General features: G+C 43.6%; 1 protein-coding gene across 2 annotated transcripts in view; it reads right to left on the bottom strand.

Annotated features, from left to right (window-relative positions):
• Positions 1-23,757, bottom strand: part of CARD11 (caspase recruitment domain family member 11) — a 1,247,701-nt gene that overhangs the window by 10,299 nt on the left and 1,213,645 nt on the right. The gene's annotated exons all lie outside the window — the stretch shown is intronic.

Here is a 23,757-nt window from a genome sequence, read left to right as displayed (position 1 = left end):
AAAAACGCACATGCATGAGCAGCCATTTTAAGAAGTCAGCATCAGTTCAAATGAAGCAGGTAATGGAAGCATAATTATATGGGGAAATCCTGTGGGAAAAGAGATAGAAGTATAATGTCACCTCCAGGGCATTCACAACCACTAACAAGAATCTATGCCTGTTATTTTGAACAGCAGAATTACCTTCTTTTCACAGATACATCCAGGTATTCTAAGTAGGCGGCTGCGACTGGAGCATTTACAGCTTCAGGCTTCTCCTGTTTTTATGTGTACACATTTTCTATAAACTAAGCAGACACTCATATCTACTTAAGACACAATTGCAGAGGAAAGGTGTACATTTCGGATTCAAAATGCAGTGGTCATTTCAGTGCTGCTGGGATCACCACACAGTAGGTTTGTTGAAGCCACTGAAACCCACCTCGGAACTGGGCAGTTTTCACAGCCACATCATCGGTGCTTTCAGAGGAATTTCACTGCTTGTCCCCCAGGTGCGAGGCCACTTCGACTTATGCGTCAAATCACATTGAAGTCTGGCAACAACATGTTTCCAAGATTATGGAATATGCACGGCGCAGAAGAAGCAGCTCAATTAAACATATCCATGGCATAATAGAGTAAAAGGTAGCTTTGCATAGCAATTTACAGAAAGCTGTGTAACCGAGGTCTGCAACATTTGTCTCTGCATATATTTTGGACTACACATCCTGTCAGTCCTAATCAGCATTTTCAATTCAATGGTGAGAGATCTTGCGAGTCATGGGGCCTCATTACGAGTTTGGAGGAAGCCATGGAGCTCCAAACCGGGCTCCTTTACCGGTTTCCTGCAATGAGGAATAACCGGGTCATTTCGACATAGAAGGACCCAGTAATTCCTCCTTGCAGGACCCCATCCCCATTCCCACTGAGCCCCCATAGGGCTCAATGAGAATGGGGAGGGAGATAATAACGGGCAGATTACATCTGGCCCGTTATTACCTCCCTCTTCCCCTCGCGGGACCCGGAAAGGACGCCTGGTTTTACCAGGCGTCCGATCCGGGTCCCGCGATGGGAAGCTTGTAATCAGCTTGTAATCCCGTACTGGCCCCCTTCATGCCGTCAGCGCAAGCCTCGTAATGAGGCCCATAGTTTCAAAAATCTGGGGTGCCACAGATTGCCAACCCTTCAGGATTAAGTGGCATACCTCCTCAAGACTGGAGCATTATGTCTGGAATCAGCAGGCAACTGCACACATAAAGTCAGGCAATCGATAAAACAAACCTGGTGTGTCACACCCTCAAACAGCAAAACATAATGTGCCCACTTCACAAATCTTGCTGGATGCAGGATATAAGGTATAGATTGCTTTTCGCAACCTGTATTTTGCTTTGGACTGCATGCAGGTTACCTGATTCACAGAAGGGTCCCGCAGGTAGTAGATGGGCTTGGCTTCAAACTCATACTGTTCAGCCAGATCTCCATGCATATGTAAGTTTCAGGCATGGATCTCATCACTCAGATAGGCATTGACCTTCAGCAACCATGTGGGTGGAGGGCTGACACCAGCAGGCTTCTAGCACTCCTAGTAAAGGGGTACCGTAAATTATTTTCAAATGGCGTGCCTTAAAGAGCCAACTCTTTGTTAAAATGGATTTCTGAACTCTGACCTGGTGGACAGAGGTTCAGAAGGCCAGCCTAGTTTCTTGGAACTGGTAACCTTCTGGACAAGCCAGACCAATCAAGGTAGTAGTGGCGGCAGTCAAGACTAGGTCTCAGGAGGAATCAGGGTGATCGAAAGCCCACAATGAGCATGCACAGTAAATGACACTGCAAATTAGTCTCAGTCAGGTGTATATATCAAAAATACATATACATCTCTTAAAGGTCTTTTAAATCAAATACAAAGTAAATATCAGCAGTAATAATGGAACCAATGCAACACTACTTTTAAACATATGTACAGTCACCAATGGCCTAAAGCAATAGTGCACAGTAAGGATCCATAACCTTTAAAGAAAGGGAGCATACAGTTCAAATATAATTTAGGCAGTCCTTCACTTTTCAAACCCTAACTGAGAGGCAGTCCAATCCCTAAGATGAGTGGAGCCTTGTGCTCAAAAGTACTTTCAGTGCTGGTGCACGCATTCGTGCGGTTCGGAAAAAACGGGGTCTCTTGCAGGGGCTGTAGCGACTCAGGAAGGTGAGCCAGGCAGTGAAGAATAAGTTCCCACTATTCGTGGAGGGTCTCCCCAAGAGCGCAGAACAGGATCCAAGAGTTGGGAATAGCTCCGTAGCACAGGCTACTTCGATAAAGTAAGAGTGGCCTTCAGGGGACACTCGTGCCATCAAAATAGATGGATGCGCCAGGGGTCAGTGGTAAGGGTTGCAAGTACTCACCGACCCTCGTCGCACTCTGGAGTAAAGTACACTTCAGTCGCATGTTCAAATCCTGCAGTTGTGCGGCTCTGTGGCTTACATGGGCTGTATTCCAGGGATGATTCTGTAATGGGACAGTGGCGATTTCTCTGCTCCTGATGAAAGGATCAGGCCAATTCCACTGCAGCAAGTCTGATGGCACAGGGGGACACATCAGCAAGGCACCCACAAAGTTCATCACCACAGCTGGGCGACACAGTGACCGCGCATGCTCGGGTTCAGGCGTACTCTCCTAATTCCAGAACTAGGAATGCTAGGTGTACGAAACTCGGCGGGAGAGTGCCTTATGCCCAGAGTTTACAGTCTCCAAAGGCTCAAGTGTCAACTCGAGACAGCAGTGTTTCCAGGTCAAAGGTCCCGTGCAAGCTGGTCAGTTCACTGGGCAGTCCAAGAACACTTCTGAGAAGGCTTGCTTACAGGTTAAGTTGGAGGTGCCGAGAATAGTTAGTCACACTCTTCCAAAGAGTTGAAGCGCCTTTGCAGACCTTCTATGTTCGATCACAAACAGTGGGTCCAACGGGACGACAGCGGGCTCAGGGTTCCAAACCTTCCAGCGGGTCACCAGTGGTTCCTTGGCTCTGCTTTTTGGTTTCAAGATACTTGGCTCCTATCCTGAATTCGGTGTGAACCCAAGAGATTGACCTGGAATGGGTGTAAGATGCCTTCTCTTATCCAGAATCTCCTTCGCGCCAGAATGAAGAGGACTCAATGAGAGATCTGCTCACATACAGCCATCCCAGATGTGGACCAATCATGGGCCACGGTGGTCCCAGTCATTCCCAGCACACCAGACATCCTGGCACCCAGGATGTGTATTGGGACTAGACAGTACAGCCCACATCCTGAAGGCACACACACAAGTCATGCAAAAGCCTGCCAAAGCTTCAGTTTGCGCGGGGGTCTGCATGACCAAATAAGGAATTACCCAGGTCTGGGGAAGGCAAAGGGACAAGATGGCCAAAGGATAGAACAAAGGACCTCGTGGCATGGGCATTTTAGACACAGGCCACTGATCTGGGCCAAACGTGGTAAACACGGTGTGGACCATAGGAAAGGGATAAAATATATGCAAATTAACAGCTGTCACCAGCTCTGTCCAAGGCACATTGGTACATCTAATGAAAAATCCTTTGAGGATATCTAAGGCCTTAAAAATTAAAGGAAGACCGCAGCACACTGTTCTGTAGGTACTTTGTGCACTGATACAATGTTGCTAAGAAATACCAACAAAGTGAAAGACTAAGGGAAACAAAGTCTCCCAGTATGCACTGTCTTTAAGGGCATGTCAGTTTTCCCATAACAAAGTGAGCGAAAGCCCAGCGCTGTACAGCAGAAGGCTGGGTTCCACTGGCAAAAGTCAGGCTAGGATTGTCAGACAACAGCAAATAGTTGTGGGGTTCACAACTGGAGGGAAACTTACCCATAAATGGAAATCCTTCCTAACACTCATGAAGTTGGCATTTCCAGCCAGAGTTCAGGGTTCATCTATAAAGGAGAAAACAAATGTTAAGACTGTCCCTTCCGAATCGGCTGTACTGGTTGAGTGCACTCCTGACTACATCCTTCTGGGAATCAGAAAATGTGCTCACCCTAAGGGCCCGATTCATGAAATTATTTGTGCAGAAATTATGGCACTTGCACACGCAACTACGCGCAAATCCACCTTTGTAGATTGATGGAATGGAACAAGCAGTGCTTTTCCTGGACTTGCATTGAGTTCTATGCAAGCCGCTGAGGGAGGGCCTGGCGCGAGACTCCATGCAGAGCACAGGCATGGCTTGTGCAGAGGGCTGGGAGGGGGGGCAGAACACCAAAAGTGGGGAAGAACTTGTGAAAAGGTGGGCGTTCCAAGGTACAGCCTGCTAGCAGTCCCTCGCATGCCCACTATTGCGCGGCATGTGACAAATTCATGGATTCAATTGTGCAACCTATCATCCGGGAAATGCCAAGGCAAGTCCTCCAGACGATCCGCCACCCGAAGGCAGGAGTAAGTACACGTAGGATCTGCAGCGCAGAGGTGGGGGTTGCATGTCAGATTTCAGGGTGCGTGTACTCAACCGGGATTCCAATGTAACTTAGGGGTGCGCGTAGGCTGTGTAGTGGGGTGCAGGAATAGTTTACGGGGGTTCGAACACAGATTTGCAGAGTTTAGACCAAGTTTCGATTTATCATACGCAGGTTGGCGGGGTGCTGGGAACAGTTATGGGGGAACCCGCGCAGGGTCCCCGAGATGCAGGTCTGCTTGCGGGGGATCCCACAAACTGTTTGAAGGTTGCATGTATTCTGGCCTGGGGGAGCATACAAAGGTAGCTGATCTGACAGTTTATGCTTTGCATGTGGGTGTGTCAGGGGTGTTCCGTCCACGAATACGGTTACTTTGTGCGAAAAATTCCATGCATACGCAAGGTGTGCATTTTTTATTCTGCAGGCAGGGTTGCGCAGTGTCTTACTCGGTGCGCAGCCTTTGCAGTATTTCTGCTCACATTTCCATGAATCAAGCCCTCAATATAGATCTTGCAAATGGGCAGAGTTCATGTGAAAAATGATTGATTCTTGAATCACTCCTACCTCAATATGTTTTCTTTTTCCTACTTTAGTGAACAGTTTCTTCACCAAGTAGATAGGAGTTTGTGAATTAGGTTAATCATTTCTTTAGATGGCTGCAAAACCTACAGTGACATTCATCACAACTCATTGAGTTATAATTTCTTGAGATACCCAGACTACGCACAAACAGTTGCACTTTGTATTGTATTGGTGATTGCATAAGGAGTTTTGACAAAATCACAGAAAGTAGAGTAGCACTTTAACTGGAGAACTGCCAGCCCTTTAAGACCAGGTAGCAATACTCTGAGATGAATGGGGATCCAGAGATTATTCAAAACATCAATAATCAAAATGACTCAGAAAGTAGGCAAAAAGATAACTGTTTCATTATCAATTATCTAAAACAGGGAGTACAAGGAACGTCATTGGACATATCATAGCAAGATCTCAATGAACTTCACAAAAAACACTCTTTTATACTAAAATCTCATCATAGGTGATGCCCAACCTGCATATTACTAACGCCAGCCTACGTGGCAAACAACAAAACCTACTAGCAAGTGTGATTTGGTCTAAGGGAATATCTTCGTATATGTTCCATACTACTCTAATGGGCGTGAAAGAGGTGATAGGTTTCTTAACATCAGGTGGGGCAGCTAAATCCTTCCCTAAAATAGGTCAATACGAACGTCACTAAATACATGGCATCCCATTGGTTACTTAAGTATAGGGCTCTTAATCATGCGGCTCTCTATCATTGGCTGATTTCTAACCTCCGTCAGCCCTCCTCCACCCATGCTAGCAGCACGCAGGCCAGACTGCTAGGTGCTTGGCGAGCTGGTCATGACCATAGCTGCTCACCAATTAGAACATCATCCATCTTCACCTCAGTGGTCTGCTGTCAGTTAGGCCTATTGAACTTGTCCTTGAAAATGTTCTCTGTTCCTGCAGAATATAGGTGAGTGAAGGCACTCTCTGCCCTCGTGTGTAGGTGTGACCATCATGCTCGTCCAACTCCTTCTCTCCACGTGAATGAAGACCACAAAATTGAGCTAAGGTGTATTAAAATTGACTATTTTCCAATGAGCCTCTGACGTCTTCTTTGTTCTTATTCACACCATCAGAACAGGTGGTTTGTTCCTTCACAAGATTGTAACAAATGTCTGTTCTTCTCTGCCGATCATGACCTTGGCTTCTGGCTTGTTCAACCTCGCCTTTCTGAAATTCGCCTCTAGTTCATTTATTTTCTTACTGCGATACATTTGGAAAATAATGTTTTTTGTTCTTTTGGTCCGGCTCTGCTATAATGCATGATGGAAGACTCCACTCCTTACACATACTTCATACAAGTATATATATTGGCGCTTGCCGCAATCTATTTTACTATAAAGCTAGCCTCATAAAAACTTTGTCTGCTTGTGTCACTTTGAACTGTACACGTTTGAACTGACTTTAATAATTTCATTGTTCCTTCAGCATAAGCCTCTTCATATTGAGCCCAAGATCTTGCTTATCTTTGGTACTTTCTTGATGTCTTATAGAATATCTGCATTCTCTTGTTTCTGCATCTCTTCTATGCACGTCAGCTTGACTCTCGCATGACGTCGCTAATCTGCTTCATCAGTCAGGCGTTCTTTTCCTTCTGGGTTTTCATTCAAATACCCATCATACCGTCTTAGACGCAGGTATGGTTTTATCAATGGGCAACCTGCCTCCAGGATTCTCTTTCGTATGGGCACTTCCCCTGGTACTGCTCGAGTTTCACCCTCAGGTACCCAACAAATAGGTAATATGGGCGAGGTGGTTGAGGTGGGGGTAGTGAGCTCCATCTCTACATTCCCCCCTCTTCCCTCATCCTTTACATCCAGACATCCTTGTTTGAAGAAATGCTTCTTCAGGACCCATATCTTTATGACCCTCCTCAGGCATCCCGCTGTCTTCACATGCTCATCCTTATTCCAGGTCATAAGCATACACTTTTCACTTGGACTGCAGTAGATCCATCTTCCCACATACTTCCTATGGTTCTTTGGATACAGGAATTTCGTTCCCTCAGGCACATAGATACTGGTCTTTCCAAAGTCTCTGATGTCTTCATCCGTTTAGCCTTTGAATTTCCATCCTGATTCAATGTCGATCATGATCTTCATCCCTGTGGCTTTCGTTGCTGTTTTCCTGCATTGAAATATTATTATCTTGATCACACAGAATCCTAGCAACACTAACAAGATCAGTGCTCCAAGGAATTTGAACATATCTGCCATCCATTGAGGAATCCAAGAAAAGAGTGATCCAAATCAACTGTCATCAGCAATGTCTTCTACTTCTTCTATCATCTGGCCATGCAGTTTTGTCAGCAGTTCTATGGCCTCTGTTAAGGTGCCATTCTCGTCATCATGAGAAGGTATGAATGTGCAAAATGATTCTCCAATTTTTGCACAAACACCTACATCCATAGCTGTAATCATATCCAGGTCGTATCTGTTCTGAAGAGTCATCAGTAATACAGCTCTCAATTCTTCCTTGATAGCATTGAATACCTTTATGGTTGTGTTGATCGCCTGCAGCAATTCCCATCTGGTAATCTGCAGCCATTTGGTATTTGCTCCACCTTGATTCTCGGCATAAAGATCATCATAAATACTGACGAAGTCTGGCTGCACAGTCTGTGCTCCTAAGGAATAGAGTCAAAAGCTTCAATTGACTTGGCTGAGAAATAGTTCTCTCTCTTTATTCGATTTATCAGCTCCACAGATCTCTTCTTCCTCAGGTGAGCGTCTGCTTTCGGAAAACTATCAATGTTCAGATCACTTTTCAGAATCACTAATACTGGAACATGAACATTCACCAAGGTACATATTCATCCCCAGTCTTCGGGTAACTTCCTGTAAACCTTGGCTCTGCACGCCCAATAGTGATCCATGATCACTGCTGTCCCGATATTCATTCCTGTTGCTTCGAAGGTTCACCCGCATTTCTGATTCTCTCCAATTTTTCTGGTGCCATTATTTCTGAAGCACAGCTCTGCACTCTTCAAAGGCACTATCTGGAAAGGTCCTCCTCTGTCTTCGACCCAGGTCAGTAGCTTAGCAAGTTTTGGCCACAGTGACTTGCATGCCACTTGTGCATTCCACACAGTCGATTCAGGGTGATTAGTTATCATCCAGGTTCTGCAGATAACTACTCCTTCTTCCCATCCATCTGGTGATAACACTGATCCACAGATCTGCATTTGGCCTCTGTTTTTCCATATCCGAACGTCTTCAGCAGTCTTTCCTGGACTCTCAAGTCTACGGTTTACTTCCCATCTGATTCCTGTTCCTTTTACACCAGGCTCCTCATACCTGATTACATGATTCTTGGTATGCGCCCTATTTCTTGTCTTCGTATACTGGAAATAATCATCTTCATCTGGATCTGTCTTTTCAGTTGGCCATTTGAGATAGGCATCTCAACCCATGAACTGGCCTCTTGTACGACAGAACGCAAGGTGTGATAGACAATGTGCATTCGGACCGTCTACCTCTATCGCTATAAAGATTTTAGACTTTCCCATATTATAAGGCAGGAGTGCACATACAAAGCATTCCTCCTTCAAGGTCTCCTCCCACTTCTTTCATATGCTGACATCATATGTTATCCCCCAAATGTGCTGTACTGTCTAGGTATAAATTTAACTCATGATCATTCCCCCTAATGCTTCTTTTAGGTCTAATTTTTCTCTCATGAGCCTCGGTGATCAAATCATGAAGGATCTCAGTGAATGTTCTTCTTACAGGACTGATTCTCGTATCATTTATCAGTAAGCTAGGTGCTATCTGTGTAGGAGAGAGTTCTGGAAGCCTTTGTCTACTTTGATGCCATTTTCTGGCAGCGGCAAATGATGGCCATAGAGATTCGACTAAAGCCTCTATATGCAACCTTTCCTTAAATGGAAGCCATGGCTTTCTAATCTCAGGCTTAATTACCGGCACATGTGCCTTTACAGTAGGTATAATCACATAAGTTCTCGGTTGCCTACTATTTGCCACACTTGTACCTTCCTTGAGCACAAGACGAACAGAACCTTTTGCGTTATTGAGAACAAAATAATATGCAGTGCGTACTGTAACAGAAAGAAGCACCACTACAAACAAAATGCATGAATGAATCAAATACAAGTAGGTCCACTTCTTGCAGCCATGGTCGTCTGTCGATGTCAGTCACTATGTTGGTACTACTGCTGACGCCCATTCTTACTCTTTTCATGGGATGAAAAAAATGACATTTATTGGGGCAACATCATAAAGTACTCAGGAAGCACTTCGAACTTTCCTAAAGCTCCCCAATCAGATGGCTAATTACTGGACGATTCACTGGATTTCTGATATACACAAGAGCATCATCTTTTCTCCATATGTACTGTGGATATTTCTCCAGCAGGTAGTAGAAGACAAAAGAAAGTATGTTTTCTATGTCCAAACGCAAAAGCTTAATTTGGGTCTCGGTGTCCTCTCAGAATAACGATTCACCTGCACAACAATGTCTCTTAGCAATTGATTCAGCGATGCATTATTGTTTTGGTCTCTCAAAAAGGTCCGGACATCAGTCGATCGTCCAATGAGATGTGGGCATTCCTCTATAAGATAATAGTAGACCATACCCACCAGTCTCTGTGCATTGTCCTCAGATAGGGGCATCTGTACTTTTTTTTGAACGATACTCAGTAAGCTGGAGCACTTGCTCTATAATAGCCGTGAGCAGTCTCCTCACAATTGGGCCATTTTTATAATCTTGCAGAAAATGTAATACGTCAAAATTTCTTCCCACGAGTGAAGGATAAGAGCACAAAATGTAGACAAATATAGAAGGAACCATCCGGTGTACATTGTCAATGGGTACCACCATGGGCACCTCCAAAGAGAGTTTCAATGGGTAAGGAATCAGGGTACTGTACCCTATCCCAATCGTCGAAAAGGGGAGTTCTTCGAATTTGGTAACCTCCCCTTCTCGATCAAGATGTAAACATATCTTAGGCCAATATCAGCAAGCTCCTATGGCTCAAGAACAAATAATCTTCCTTAACTCTCTTCTTTTGTAACTTAAAAGGGAGTCCTGCAACAAGCCATAGTCCACAGTACTCTTTTTATTTATTTAGCTGCTTCTGTGTCCTTCTTCCTCATCATTGACCTAGTCTGCATGTGCTGAGGTGCTTCCCCGATGTTTACTTTCGTTGGGGGTGCGGGTGGCGGGGGTTCTTCAGTGTAGATCTTTGTGTCACCAAGGAAGATCCAAGCACGCCTGACTTGTACTTTGACTGCAGACGTTGTGACGTCTTCCACAATGAAAGGTCAGTTGAAGCGTGGTTCATGCCACTGCCTCGTAAAGTTGCGAATTAAAATTTCATTTCCAGGGAAGAGTTTTGGAAGACACAGTCCTTTAACTCTGGTCTTTGGATCATCTTCTTCCATGTTCTGCGTTGCCCTGCACCCCTGTCGCTTGAGCTGATCGGAAATGACAGAGATACTTGCAATCATACATGTAAGATACCCACATAGCTCCTTTCCTAACAATTCTGCGGTTGACTGGGCATCACTTCTAGTTCTAGATGGAAGTGTGAGGGGTGTCCTCATTTGCCTCCCTGTCACTATCTCATGGGGGGTAAGGTGGTGGTCTGACCCTGGTTGATTTCTCAACGCATACAATGCGAATGGTAGGCAATGCAACCATCCTTTCTTCTGGGTGAGCTTCAATTTGGCGATTCACCACCCTGCAGCAATCCCTGTAGCATATAAATTGGGAGCATTCTTGTGTTTACCACAACAACAAAAAAAACAATCCGGATTTCCTGGAAGACTCTGGCCTCCAGGTCCTCTTTGGAGTAGAAGACATAATATAATATGCACCACCCCTGAGATCTGAACCCATTAGCCTCTAGCAAGTTTTCACTGTAGATTAGGAAATTAGAAAAAGTGGTTTGTTTCTAGGCTCTTTTATGGCTAAGAAACTGAATTTGAGACACTGGAAGTCTACGCTCATCCTGAGGAGAGCACATGGTTTGATGAGATGGGCAAGCTTGCGATGATGTTGAGAATCATTTACAGGCATCAAAAGAAAAATAACTTATTTGAGGATACTTGGGGCAGATTTGGGGAATTCTACTAATCTCTGTGGCATTGTTAGGGAGGGCGCGGTAGGTGGGATTCTGCAACTGTGGTGTAAATTATATAAAATGTAAATAAAAAAAATAAAGAAATGTAAACAACTTTGTTGAACATTGTAATGTGCGAATGGTCCTGAGTTATATGAAATAAAAATGAGAGCTATGTGAAAAACCATCTAATTACCCAAGTGTAAAAAAACATATTTTTTCAATGCATTTTTCAACCAGCGCTAAGGATAAGGGAAACATTGTATTGAAAGAATATTTTTTTTCACTGGTGCATTTTGCCAATCACACTTACAGGCGTGCAACGTTTCAACGTTGCCAATCACACTTACAGGCGTGCAACGTTTCTGTAACCCCTGCAAAAGGATAGAATTACAGAAACCTTGCATTATTGCAGTTGGCCAAAAATGCCCCTAGAGCAAAACAAATATTTTTGGACACAGGTGACTTGCAGCAAAGAAAGAAGCAGGCCCATTCTCCATGGGAATCTGAATGAGTGCATCTTAGAAACACTTTTCAATGCCCAGAAAGGTGGGTGAACCCTCTGCACCTGTGGAAACAAGAACAGGGGAGGCACAAATCATGACAGGGTGATTCTTGACCTTGTCATGATTCTTTTTTGTAAGTGTGACGTCCACGGTATAAACCACTGCTGCCACACATGCATATTCATCCCCCAAACAGGGTTTCTTTTTTGAGAATGGTATCAATTTTCTGTGCATGTGTTCATGCGCTGAAAGAATATGCTTTGTGCAGAAGGGACATGTTTGCCCTAATGATAGTTTCCCTTGCACCAGTTCAGAGTGTCTGTAATAGCGCATGTGTTAATAAGACGTGGCAGGATATATTCCAAGAACAAATGCGAATGATATGTAAACGAATAGGTCTTTGCTGCTATCAAGGTGTGTTTGTGTTCATAACATGCCACCTTTTAAAATTATATAAAAACAACGTTTTAAAAATGTATCACTCAAAACGTGTTTAAGTCGGTCTGCTTAGTCAGAAAAGATGGGTCGTAGCTTAGCACTGGTTTCCAACAAAGCCGGAGCCAAGTGCTGGAGTACCAGGCAATTCGGTTCCGGTAACAGGGAATTTGGCAAATGTGATTTGAAACACTTGTGTATAAGCGCATTATAAATAATCAATCAATCAATATTTGCACCAAACGACCAGAAGAAAATTCCATCTTTACAGTTGTCATTTGGAGCAAATATAATTGTTGCACGGTTGGCTGGTGGGTTGAAATTTTGTTGCAAAACTTCCCATCAACAGAGCAAAATTCCTGATCACTGGAGCAGTATTGCCTGGCACCATGATAAATGGTGTGATCTGGCCCCATGTGTCCTGAAAGCCTTCCTTCCCTGCCATTTTATGCCTAACATTATGAATATGGGAAAGTAGCTCAGAGATATGTATCATCAGGAGCTTTCAGTCACTACTCTGGGGTGGAGCACTTGGGCCTGACTCTGAACTGCACACACACAGGTAAGACAAGTCTCATCTGATATAGGCTTCTGTAAACCGTGTAGGATGTATAAATTATGGTCCCGATTCATGAAATGTTTTGCACGGTTCAAAGTAACTTTGCACTGCTAAAAAGTGACTTTGCACTGCCGACACAAACCCTGATTCATGGAACTGTGCAAAGTGTATTTTTCCAGTGCAAAGTCCTTGCAAAGTCATTTTGCACTGCAAAAATGACTATGCACTGACTTTGCACGAACGTTGCATGGCAGAAAAACACTTTGCACGGTTCCTTGAATCAGGGTTTGTGTCAGCAGTGCAAAGTCACTTTTTAGCAGTGCAAAGTCACTTTGAACCGCCAAAAAAATCCATAAATCCGGCCTTATATGTGTCAACAATTGTCACTGTAACTTTGTCTGGAAATCCTGCAAGAAGAATGGTGCCAGTCCATTCATAACCAATGGCGTATTACTGACTGCAGAGAGGAAGTGCAGGTGGAGGATGGTCAAAGGAAAAAGCATTTTCTAAAAAGAAACACCTCTTGACATAAAATTAGAGGAGAGTTGCAAGCATGGCGACTGCTGCATACAAATGGCGCCGGAGGGTTGCTTTCGCCATGCCGTGCTGAAGTTTTCAGGTTCGATTGTATCACCTAAGGACTTTGAGCCAACTTAGGCGAGATGCTGCCGGTGTACAGGTTGTCCTTGAGCTGCTTTTAGGCTGCTGTTAGTATGCTAACACCACCAGGAGATGCAAATTGCTTTGAGACATAAATAGTCCCAGCCAGTGTTACAGTTCTCACAATGACTTAGAGAACAAACTAGCCCATTACGCGGCAAAGCTCTGAAAGGGAAAAAAGGGTACTTGGAACTTTTAAGTAATGTATGTTAAACTCTTAGATCGTTTTTGCTGAAAAAGAAAAGAATCAAAGAGAAAAAGTGCCTAGGCGGCCGGGAAAAGGATACCACAGCGAGTTTAAAAGGCAAAAGGAAATGATGAGAATATATTCTAGTGATCGCAGTGGTGTTGCTAGGTCTGGAAAAGATCTGGGGCTACACTAATGTATGGATTGCCGGGACTCGGGGCTAGCTAGCCTTTTGGTTGTAGACCTTAAGACACTATCCAGGGCAACAACCAAAAGACCCGGGGCTATAGTCCCCCAACACCTCCCCACCCCCAGCAACGCCTCTGACTGAAGGAAACGCATGAGGTGGAATGCTGTTCTAGGGGTTAGGTTACTGACCTTGAAACCTGAAAACCTGATTTTGGCACTTGACCAAACAGAAGTTGTCATCAATTTGTAGTATTATTATTATTCATATAGCAAATCATACCCGAAAATCAAGTTCCTTTATACAATCGATAACTTCAGATAGACATTCTCTCTAGATAAGGTAGGGGGTGTGTTTCATTCATCATGATACATGGTCACATTTCAGACCCTTTAACAATTGATTTCTTGCTCACTTCATTTAAGAGATCTTCCAGTTGGTGCTATATGGAATAAATATAAAATTGCTGCTGTTGGAAAGTACACACCAATATTATGATTGTAATGTATTTTTAACAAATATTTAAGGCAGATTTTTGTTAAAACAAGCATTAGCATTCGCATTGACTAACAGACTCATTTCTATAATAAAATCCAGAAGTACATGCAGGAGCTTATTTTGATAAAATGTATAATTCGGAGGAAGGAACCCGTTATGTTTATACTGAAAAGTAAGTGGGTGCCACTGCCACATTATGATCATTTGCATTGTGGGGTACAAACTCAATGTGCAAAAGATGTATAAGCATGTATGCCACCTTTTGCACTCCACATTGCAAAGTGAGTAATCACTGCCTGGCATTACTTTTGAGTGTGAGTGCCGCTTGCTGGTTCACACAATTACAACTACAATTATGCGTTGTCCTATATGCTCACATGTCAGACAGCATTTAATTATCATTGTGCACACTGTTTACTGTTCACAACTAAAAATAAATGCCTCTCTTTGTCACACCAGGCATCAGATGGGAGATGAGTGTGATTTCCCCACAATTACCCTTTCCGGGTGTGGAAAACCTCTCTGTAGGATGCCTAGGTCCACCTTATAGTCCTCTTGCCAACAAATCTTTAAGTGTGTTTACCTGGTACGGTCCAAGTGTGCACTAGGACCCCAACCGGCCCATAGAGCTGGGAGTTTCCCAACAGCTCTTTAATATTGACAACTCAATGGTTTGGCAAAGGGAGTCCGTTTAATGATAAGTACAAAAAACGGGGAGTTCATGAATATCAGCAATCGCTCGATCTTCCTTCTCGCTTCAACTCCAATTAATTACAGGAAAAACACATAATTTATACTAAAAACTCGTCATCACTAACGTGTAACTCTTAAAACTTTGGCATGCAACTCTATTGGTTCTAGGAAGGTAACTTTCATTTAGGGACTATGGGCCTCATTCCGAGACCGGCGCTAACCAATGGCGGTAGTTGCGCCTTGGTCGGCACCGGACCCGTACCGGCACCGCCCAGGGCGGTAATTTCCCATTCCCCAGGGCTCTTCCCCATTCCCAAATGAGCCCCCATAGGACTCAATGGGAATGGGGAAATTGCAAATAACGGTGACCGTACTTTACGGTCACCGTTATTGGCTAAAAAGCCCCTTTGCGCCCTCGTACCTAAAACCTGCTAAAAGCAGGCATTAAGGACGAGGGCGCAAAGGGAACTCGGAATGTGGCGGTAAGGGATTACCGGCACCGGTCTCGTTAACGGTGACCGGTATCCCTTACCGCCATACTCGGAATGAGGTCCTATATCTGTATATGGTAACAGAGATTGGGGATTGGATAAACACTGTCAAGTGGGGCATCTGAGACCTTCCTTCAAAATGGCTACTGTAAACGTCCCTAAAAGTATGATGTCTCATTGGTTCTACTAACTATAGGACCCGAGATTACTTGGTCCACTATGATTGGGTTGGCGTCAACCCCACTCATACTTTTCCACTTGCTTAACAGCATGCAGAACAGCCGGCCAGGTGCAGGGAGTTTTGTTTGCACCCACAGCTTCCTTCCAATTATTGCTACAATCACTCATCACCTCAGTGGTCATGTGTCAATTATTTCTTTGCGGTTGGCCTCGAGACTGCTTCTTGGTCTGGAAAAGGTAAGGCATCTGTGCATGGCACAGGTCCATGCGTAGGTGTGAAAGTTTCATCCCGTCTTGCTCGTCTGGTCACGTGATTTAGACACAGTGAAATCCTCTTATTCTTCATGCAATTTGTGTATTTGATTTAATTCTGCCAGCCATCTGCCATCTGTGGCTTATCTCAACCTTTCTGCATAGGATACTCTGTTCATCTTTCGCTTAATTGTATCCGCTGTCGATCTATTTCAGCCGATACAACCTTGTCTTCTTGGCACGATTATCTTCGTCTGGGTTTCTCTCCGTATTTGATTCTCAATTTGTTTACTGTGAAGCTCTTCTCTTGAGACCTTTAGTAACCCTTGGTTGATTCTGCTCTTGTGCATAGTGGAAATATACTTATATAAAGTGCTGCTTCTGAGGTAGATATGTATAGGTGGAGCTTGCTGCAATCTATTTTACTACTAAGCATAAGCAAGCCTCACGATTTCTTGCTTCTTGTGGTTCCTTGCATATGTACATGTTTAAACTAACTGAATATCTTCATCTCGCATATGGCATAATTTCTGACATCTGGACATCACTTATTCCACTTTAGGCTCAGTATGTCACTTATTCATGATGTTTCATCTCTTTTCATCATTCACTGGTTGTCATATCTTCTATATGTGAGTCAGTCCGGGTTTTTATGACATCACCATTCATCTTCCTTCAGTATCTTCTTAGCTTCTTCAGGTATTGTATCCTGACAATAGTCATTCTGTCTCATGTGTCGATATGGTTTTCTCAATGGGTACCTTACTGTCCAGGTTTTCTTAGGTGTCGGTACTTCAACAGGTGCCCAACTGCAGCTCTCTGCTGGTTTATTTCCTCATCATACGTCACATATTTCAGCGCAAACTTTCCTGGTACTTCAAAATGGGCGATTGGAGTGTATATCGAGCTTGGCACCTCCTCTACACTCCACCCTCTGGGTGATTCATCGACCACTTTCTCTTCCTCCTTTGCATCCACCTTCACTTCATCCTCTGAGTCCACTTTCACTTCATCCTCTGGATCCACACATAGAGGTTTGAAGAAATACATCTTTGTGGTCCATATCTTTATGACTCCATTCAAGCGTCCTGCTGTTTTCCCGTGCTCATCTTTGTTCCAAGTCATTAGCTGACATTGTCTACTTGGAGTGCAATAGATTCTTTTTCCCACGTAATTTCTACATCTCCTTGGATATCGAAACTTTGCTCCTTCTGGTGCATAAATGCTGGCTTTCACAAAGGCTCTTATTTCTTCATCAGTCAGGTCCTTGGGTTTACATCCTGCTTCGACATCCATCATGATCTTCATCCCTATGGCCTTTTTCACAGTTTTCTAGCACTGAGAGATTATTTTCTTGATAACACAGAATCCAAGCAATATCATCACTAGCAGGGCTTCTAGGAATTTGAATGCATCTGCCATCCACTGTGGAACCCATGAGAATAGTGATCCAAACCAACTGTTGTCGTCCACTTCGTCAGTTTCATCAATCATCTGATTCTGTAGTTTCGTCAGCATACCTATGGCCTCTGTCAAAGTTCAATTTTCGTCATTGTGAGATGGTATACACGTGAAACATGATTCTCTGATTTTTGCACAAACACCTCCATCCATAGCTGTGATCAGGTCAAGGATGGCCTGTTCTGGGGAGTCATTAGTCGAATCACCCTTAACTCTTCCTTGATCGCATTGTAACCTTTTTTTGTCATGTTGATGGTCTGCAGTAACTCCCATCTGGTTATCTGCAACCATTTAGTATTTGCTCCAACATGAACTCTCGGCATCAAGATTGTTGTGAACAGTGATGAGGTGAGGCTGAAATGCCTGCATTCAAACAGGATCGCATGGAAATCTTCTTCTGATTTGGCAAAAAAGTAGTTCTCTCTCTTCATTCGATTCATCAGTTCCACAGATCTCTTATTCCTCAGATGAGCATCTGGTTTCGGAATGCTGTCAATATTCAGATCACTTTTTGGAATCACCAATGCTGGAACATGGACACTCACCAGTGTGCATATACCTCCCCATTTCTTTGGCAGCCTGATATATGCTTTGGATCCACATGCCCAATAATGATCCATGATCACTGCAGTACCATGTTCCATTCTTGGAGCGTCAAAAACTCGTCCACAGTTCTTATTCTCTCCCATTTTACCATTATACCTGAAGTAGAATTTTGGGCTCTCCAATGGCACTATCTGCAAGGGTCCTCCTCTGTCCGCGACCCATGTCAATAGTTTAGCAAGTCTTGGCCATAATGGCTTGCATCCATTCTGCAATATGTCAATGGTGGCCTGGTAACGACCTATGGTCATCCATGCTCTGCAAATCACCACTCCTTTTTCCCACCCGTCGGATGAAAGCACTGTTCCCCAGATTTGCATTTGGCCTCTGTTCTTCCAACTCCAAACTTCTTCTGGAAATTTTCCTTGAACGTTCAGTTTTTGGTTTGTCTCTCTTCTGATCTCTGCTCCTTTAACTCCAGGCTTCTCGTATCTGATCACAATGTTCTTTATTTTTCCATTTTTTCTTGTCATTATGTCCTGGACATAATCGTCTTCATTTGGATCAGTTGCTTCAGTTGCACATTTGAGTGAAGCATCACTTCCCATGAACTGGCCTCTTGTCTTGCACATTGCTACATGTGATAGACAGTGCACCGTATGCACATCTATTTCAACAGCTACAAAGATCTTTGACTTCCCCATGCTGTAAGGTAGGAGTGCACAAACAAAGCATTCTTCTTCTGAATTTCATCTTCTAACTTCTTTCATATGTTGGTACCCGATGTTATTTCCCAAGTTTGCTGTGTTATCCAGGTAATCGTTCAGTTCGTTATTGTCTTCTTGTGTGCTCCTTCTGATTCTCAAAGTTTTCATGTAGTTTGCTATCATCACATCCTTAATAGCATCCATATAGCTTCTTCTCACTGGAGGATTCTTGGGCATCTCCATCCATGGTCCAGGCATTTTTATCTGTACCATTTTATTAGGAGAAAGTCTGGTAATTCTGTCCTTGACTTCTTGTATCTTTTTTGCTCTGGTTATGAATGTCCATATAGATTCTGCTACCTTTCCACCATGTGGCTGTATTGCAGGACTCATACTTGCCCTTTTCATTGCTGGATCAGGAGTGCCTATCAATGTTGTCTCTGTTGGTTTGTTCTACAACTCCTTTTGTCTCTTTGAGAGTTCATCTGTCTCCATTTGTCTCTTCATTTCACTTGAAGTAGAACTTCTCATCGTTGGTTGGCCAACCTTCTCCTTTTCTTTGGAATGTGGTTCTGCAGTTATTGACACTAGACCTGGTGTATGTGCACTCATTGTTTGCATGTGTGTGTCTTTCCTTATCCTTTTCTCATGCTTACTCTGCCAATCCTGTCTCCGGCTTTTCAATTTGTTTGTTACCACAAGTGTGTGTGTATTATTGCTAATCACATCCATTTCAAGTTCACTCACTCCTCGGTTAGACCTTCTAGGGACTGGAATGACTATGTAAGGTCTGCTTGCTCTCTTGGGTTTCATGCGTACATCATTAGGTGGGTGCACTGGAATCGGAACACTTTGTGCACCAATGAAAAATGCAGTTCGAATCGTCAGTGATAGTAAAACAATGATGGATACAATGCATAGGTACATGATTCCTCTATAGATTAACCTATAACACTTAGTTCCGGGAAAATGTGTGCGTCTCTCCTCCTGAGGGATGACGACATTACTAGTCTGGTTGCCCATCTCGATCATTTAAGGAAAGAAAACTAAATCTTTGTTATATTCTAGGTCAATATTATCTCTGGATTCTGCTGTCTCTGCTCGTAGGTAGCAGGTACTGGAACGACTGCCCTTCTTTGCCTGAATAATAGATTGTTTCTTGCCTCTGGAAACAGTTCTCTTTTCTGTATACGAAAATGTTAAATGAGGCAATAAGCTCGGCAAGTCTTTACTGCGCGTGTTCAAAATAAACAAGCTCCCAGTCAATGCCTCGTATCTGTTTCACTCCAGAAGACATATCGTGTCCTTGTCAGCATAAACAAGAGTGAAGTCTCTGGTATCACTTTATCGATCTGTCCCTCATCGGAAAGTTTAAAATCTTCTCTGATAAGTCTGCTGATGATTCGAAAGTTCGACCTGTATTATAATACCATGCAGCAGCATGCTCATCTGTGTACAGTTTGCTGCGTCTCTGATGAAAGTGAGGATGTCAACGCCGGCAGGCCTCCCCACAAGCTCTGAAAAGTCCTCAATTAAGTGGAAAAACACATTGCTTGCTAGTCTGTTATCTTCTGGTGACAGGGACAATTGTGTTGTCTTTGCTGTATTCAGGAAGCAAAAGGAACTGTTCGGCAATCACAGTGAGCAGCCTACTTATTGTGTTTTCGTTTTCAGGATCTTGAAGAAATTCGGTGATGTTAGTGAGCCTTCCTACTAATGATGGGTACGATCTCAATACTAATTCAAAGTAGCTCAACACGTCTTTGGTAATGTCACTACTGCGCGACACCATAGGCAAGTCCGAACAAAAACTCTGTGTTGAAAGAGTCTGCATACTGTATTTTCTTCTAATTTATGTGTCCTCGATCAAAATTTGGCATATGCTTTTCTTATCAAGGCTACATTGTGCCTCAGTCTAAAATTCAAAGTCAACAGACTATGTTGTGGCTTACACATGCAATTTTCTTCTTCACCCTGCAACTAGAATGCACAGAGTGTCTGTTTGTATGTCCTTATCCTCTTTTTTGCTCAAAGGAAATGTCCAAATTATGCCTCAACTATGCAAAAAAGTTCTTTGCCTTTGCTTTTCTGATCATGCGTCCGTGTTCCTCATCATGGATCTCGTCTGCATGTGCTGTGGTTCTTCCCCATCGTCTTTAGTCTCTATGCATTGGGGTGTGGGCAGAGGGCCTTCTCTGTTGTATGGCTTGACATCGCCCAGGAATATCCAAGCTCTTCTTTCCTGTAGCTTGACTGCAGAGGGAGTGATGTCCTCCACTCTGAATGCTCTGTTGAACCTTGGCTCATCCCACTTTTTTCTTGTGTGGTTTCTCACCAGGACTGTGTCCCCAGGGAACAGTGTTGGTAGACATAGACTTTGCCTTTGATCTGTTGAAGTATCTCCTTCTGTGTTCTGTGCTGCCCTGCACCCTTTTTGTCGTCTCTGCTGCTGTCCTGAAATTACAGTAAGGCAAGATGTCATGCAATTCAAGTAATTTTGCATCACTGATTCTAAAACTTCCCCTGTTGGCTGAGCATCACATCTAGCTTTATCTCGGGGTGTCAATGGTGTGTGCATCCTGCCTGTCGCTATTTCCTACGGCGTAAAATGGTGGTCAGATCCGGGCTAGTTTCTGAGTGCATACAGTGCCAGTAGAAGGCAGTGCAGCCATCCCTTCTTTAGAGTAAGCTTCAACTTGGCTATCCTTTCCTTTATCAAGCCGTTGAGCTTCTCGCATACCCATTACCTTGGGGATGATACGCTGAGAAAACTTGTGCTTTATACAAAGCAACAAGCTAATCTGTTCAAATACTGCATTAACAAAGTGAGGACCATTATCTGACCTCATGACTTCACATATTCCCCATCTGGGAAATACCTGCTTCTATCCATCTAGAGAATGGACACACCACAACAATTAGATTCCTGTACCCTTTACACACTTGAATCATATCGACATAATCGACATGCAAGTGCTGAAAAGGTCCATTGGTCCTTGGGATGACCCCTCTAATTACTCATAGTGTTTTCCCAGCCATGAAATGTTGGCAGATTATACAGTTCACCATAAAAAATGCAACATGCTCTCCTAAATTCTGTATAAACCAGTCTTTGGCAATCTTCGCTGCTAGATTCTCTTTTGTCATGTGTGCTGGATAATGCAACTGCTCCAATGCTATTTTCAATAGGGGTATAGGCATCACTGTGTAACCAGTGCTGTCTTGTCACCACAAGCTCTCAGAGGGGTTTAAAGAACACCCTTGCCGCCTCCAAGGAGTTTTCTCTTCCTGTGGTGCCTCCCCTTGGAGTTCCATTAACTGGGTTTGCCCCATGTTATTATAACCTTCAGGTTCACTTCATGCAACAATCATTCTCTCATGTACGTCAGTTATTTCCACATTCATCATCATTTCGTCCTTGCTCGCCACACGCTTGGATTCCGTGTCTGCTGCTTGATTTCCACGTGAGATCAAATCTGTCCCTTTCATGTGGGCAGCGCATTTCATGACCACTATGTCCACTGGGATTTGTAGTGTCTTATTGAGCCTATCCAATAAGGCTGCATGTTGCACTGGAGTGCCATCCGCTTGGAGGTAGCTGCTCCTTTTAAAGAGCGCTAGGCCTGCATGCACTGTGGATGTCACATAGGCAGAGTCACTGTACACCGTTACTTCCTGCTCTGCGTGATTCCCGATCGCGAGTATCAACACCAATAATTCTGCAGCTTGCACTGAATAATGAGATGGTAATTGTGCACTAATGAGTAGTCGAAATTCTCCATTTGCCATGTGCTTCATCACAGCGGTGCCTGTATATCTTTGCCCATCACTTTGATCGATTCTCGAAGAACCGTCAATTGCTCCTTCTGCTAGTGCATTCTCGTTTACTCTGGGAATCTCATCATAGAATTCTTCATAGTTCGTGCAGTCACGGGTTGGCTCTCCTTCAGTGACTGGCTCTGCTATAAACATAGTTGAGTCTACTATTTTACATTGAATTATCTTAATCGATGGATTGGATATGATCACTTCATAAGCTGAAGCTCTCTGGGATGTCAATGTGCCTTTCTGTTTCTATAGAATGGCAAATAATGCGTGCTCGAAGAACATCATTGAGCATCCCATAACAATGGTTGTAGCCTTCTCTATGGCGAACACTGCGGCAGCTAAACTTTGTTCACATGGGAAGTGATCCCTCATTATTGGGTCTAGATTTCCACTGTAGTATGCCAGGCGCTTGTACCCCGACGTGATTCTCTGTGTGAGTACTGCTGTCATAACACTACCATTTGTGTGCAAAAACAGGTAGAATTCCTCTGCATAGCTGGGAATTCCTAGAATTGGTGCCATGCAAATGGCCTTTTTGAGTTCAACAAACCCTTCTTCCATGGTTTTGGTCCACTCAATTTTTTCTTTAAGGCTTGTAACAAGGGCTTGGTATAGGAGTTGTAGTGAAAGACCCATGCCCTGACATAATTGCATAATCCTAGAAAATTCGGCATCTGTTTTATCGTGTGTGGCTTGGTTGTGTTCAATATGGCTTCAGCCCTTTCAGGGTTAACCCTTTTCCCTTCATGTGAGATTAGCTGGCCTATGTACAGCACTTCTTGTTGACAATATTGTTACTTCTCTTTGTCAACTTTATATCCTTTCTCAGCCAATATAGTCAATAGCTCAATAGAATTGTGTCTGCACGTTTCCTCTGTTGTGCTGCAAATTAAAATGTCATCCACATATTGCAAGACAACACTTTCTAATGTAATATTGCTTAAGTCCATCTGCAGGACTCTGTTGAAAATCGAAGGAGACTCACAACACCCCTCGGGTAACCTTGTGCTTTTCAGACGTATGTGCCTGAACATAAATTACGTCAAATCTTGTGAGTCCTTGTGCAATGAGATTGAGAAAGATGCATTTTTCAAGTCAATTACTGTGAAATATCTTGCCTCGATGGGTATATTACATAGGATCGTGGACGGGTTAGGACTAGAGGGAATTTGGCCTCTACAATATCATTTATCAGCCTAAGATCTTGGATTCAACGCCAAGACCCTCCCTTTGATTTTTTGATAGGGTACACTGCGGCATTGCATGACAATTCTCGCGCCTTGAAACACCTGTGTATAGGCGCGTTACAAATGCCATATCACATCATATCATATCAATTCTGAGGTCACCAAAATACCCTGCTCCATCATAGCAGAAATTGTCTTGAAAATCCCCTCATCCGCCACCCTAGACATGGGATACTGTCGTACTTTTGGTAAAATTGCTCCTGGTTTCAATGTAATCCTTACTTCTCTGAC

This window comes from Ambystoma mexicanum, chromosome 2q (genome assembly GCF_040938575.1).
Source record: "Ambystoma mexicanum isolate Mex_15411 chromosome 2q, UKY_AmexF1_1, whole genome shotgun sequence".
NCBI lineage: Eukaryota > Metazoa > Chordata > Amphibia > Caudata > Ambystomatidae > Ambystoma > Ambystoma mexicanum.
Note: the sequence above shows the minus strand (reverse complement) of the source record. Positions and strands in the feature narration are given on the sequence as shown.